We start from the raw sequence: 2500 nt of genomic DNA, 5'->3' as shown, positions 1-2500 counted from the left end.
GGAAGAGGTGTCTGTCCATGTGAAAGGACAGGAGATAGCTGTCCTTGTGAAAGACAAGAGGTTGGTTCTCCACATGAGCTCTTGTATGTTAGTGATCTGCACATCCAATCAAGGGTTTCAAATAAATAGTTAAAGCAAAACTTTTACACAGGAAAAAAGACAAATTTCCACCTGGAGATTACCAATACAAAATGCAGAAAGGGGATACGTAGGAACTTTGTACATGGCACCAAATATAAACCATTGCACAAAACATGCAATGAGATTACAGACAAGCTGAAAGGGAAGGAAGACTTCAGATATAAAAGAAAAGAACATCGGCTTGAACTTGGAATTCCTTTATTTCCCAACTCCTCTCCTCCCATTGGCCTTGTACTTCTTGGGTGTTTAAATAAGGTAACTGCATGTTTGTGACCAGTATATCTTGTCTGTCTGAGGAAGTGTCTGGTCTTGATTATGCATGCTGCACTTATGAGGTGCATCTAAGGATTGCATTTATAGTGACATCATTTATGACAGAATACTAAAACAAATGTAACAGATGAAATAAAGGAATAACAAATGCAAACCCATGTTCTTTTCTTCTATTTTTTAAAACTTTTACTTGTTTCAGTCATTAGACTGTGGCCATGCTGGAGCACTGCCTAGAAGAATTTTTAGTGAAATGAATCAACCGCAGTACTTATTTTTTCTTAAACCAGATATCTATTCTATCAGTCTCTTTTGCCAAACCACTAAGTTACAGGAACATAAACAAATGAACACTGGTTGTCAAACGGTGGTGGGAGACAAACATAGACACAAAGATACACACACATATACACAATGGGCTTCTTTCAGTTTCTGCCTACCAAATCCACACACAAGGTTTTGGTCAGCCTGAGGCTATAATAGAAGACACTTGCACAAGGTGCCATGCTGCAGGACTGAACACAGAATTATGTGGTTGGGAAGCAAACTTCTTTCCACACAGCCATGCCTGCAACTATAATTGAAGCATTTAGTAACAGACCGTTGTAAGCGCCACAACTTAAAAAAAGAGAAAAACACAGTCAAAGTTTTGCAACTTTCAGAATGCAATATCTCAGCAAGGAATGAAGCTAGGAAGTTGGTTTTAGTCTTAAAATGACCGTGAAGACCTCCTCAAATCATCTAGCTATGTAAAATTATTTATTCATGTATGCATCTGAAAAATGAAACAATGACTGCATCTTTCTCATTTTGTAGAATATACCAGTACTATGAAACGGTGTATTGCATAGCATTTTTCAGCCATAATACCTAGAAAAAACAGAGACCACCCACCAAAGGTATTGTTTGTGTTTTAATATAACAAGGTAAGTATCTTTAAGAGGTAAAGTAAGACAAGATAGTAAGATAATAGCCCATTATAGTTACGATGGTGACAAGGAATATTAGAAAATGAGCCAATAACACCTTGCAAAATGATACATGGACCACACCAAAGTTATTGATTGAGCGCCTGTGCTTACGATGGTGTGTTACTAAACTCTCTGGTCTGAGTTTGGGTGAGCAAGCATTGCGTCAATAGCATCGAGGTACAATTTTTTCAGCCGGAATTTTTCCACCTGGATTTTCAACTTTTTCGAATTCTAGACGTCAAGACAAAGAAAACAATATACTAACCTCAAAAATGGCCAGGGTGGAACTTACGACACGCTGTTACTAAATGCCTCAATTGCACTTATTATTTATGTGATCTTTATATTACATTAAGGCCCCCTTCAGACTGTACATAAAACCCTGTGAGATCATGTAATGTTAGTAGTTTAATGTGATTATCAATAAGAGCCGAAACCTGAACAGGAAAAATCGTGCACTTAGCACATCTACTTCTATACATATTATATATACATATATATTAAATGCACAGAAAGAGTTAGTCGTAGGAAAACCAATGAAAAACTCTTTCAATTGTTCAAAAGACCCCACGGTAGTTAATAGCTCCCATTAACAAGGTGACCTAATTAGTAGTGGAAGTGGTTGCTTCAAAAGCTCAGTAGCCAGAGGAAGAACAGAGTCAAAGAAGTTCAGGAAATTATTACCTCTGTTGACAACTATGGAGTTTTCTTGCAGAGTGAAGGGAAGATTGCATGATGCCTGTATATAACACTGTGTAACACGATTTTTGTCCTTGGGTAACAAATGTTATTTCCTATTTGCTTACCCCTAGAAGGTATAAAAACTGGCTAATATTTCCTTCAAACTTTGCTTTTGTTACATTTATTCAAACCCCAAAGAATCTCTCTCAACACATGGCTATGATGCTCCCCGACTACTCCCACTCATCATCATAGATGCACATATTGTCTGCCACTAAGAGACATGCTTAAGTCAAGCAACTAACAACAAATCTGTGGTGTTGAGTAGAATATTTACTATAACAATATTTCTGTTTCAGCAACTCGGAGCTGATTCTCTGAAATGTAATGGAAAATAGGTCAGTTTCACAATATTGATGTCCAGGTTACAAAAAGCA

The 2500-nt window shown here is 37.2% G+C and overlaps 1 protein-coding gene across 4 annotated transcripts in view; it reads right to left on the bottom strand.

The window, feature by feature from the left end:
* The window catches only part of LOC106871486 (phosphorylase b kinase gamma catalytic chain, skeletal muscle/heart isoform), an 84715-nt gene that overhangs the window by 35934 nt on the left and 46281 nt on the right, over positions 1 to 2500 (bottom strand). The gene's annotated exons all lie outside the window — the stretch shown is intronic.

The sequence above is a fragment of the Octopus bimaculoides genome, chromosome 6, assembly GCF_046866305.1.
Source record: "Octopus bimaculoides isolate indiv1 chromosome 6, ASM4686630v1, whole genome shotgun sequence".
Classification (NCBI taxonomy): domain Eukaryota; kingdom Metazoa; phylum Mollusca; class Cephalopoda; order Octopoda; family Octopodidae; genus Octopus; species Octopus bimaculoides.
This window is presented reverse-complemented; position numbering and strand designations above follow the sequence as displayed.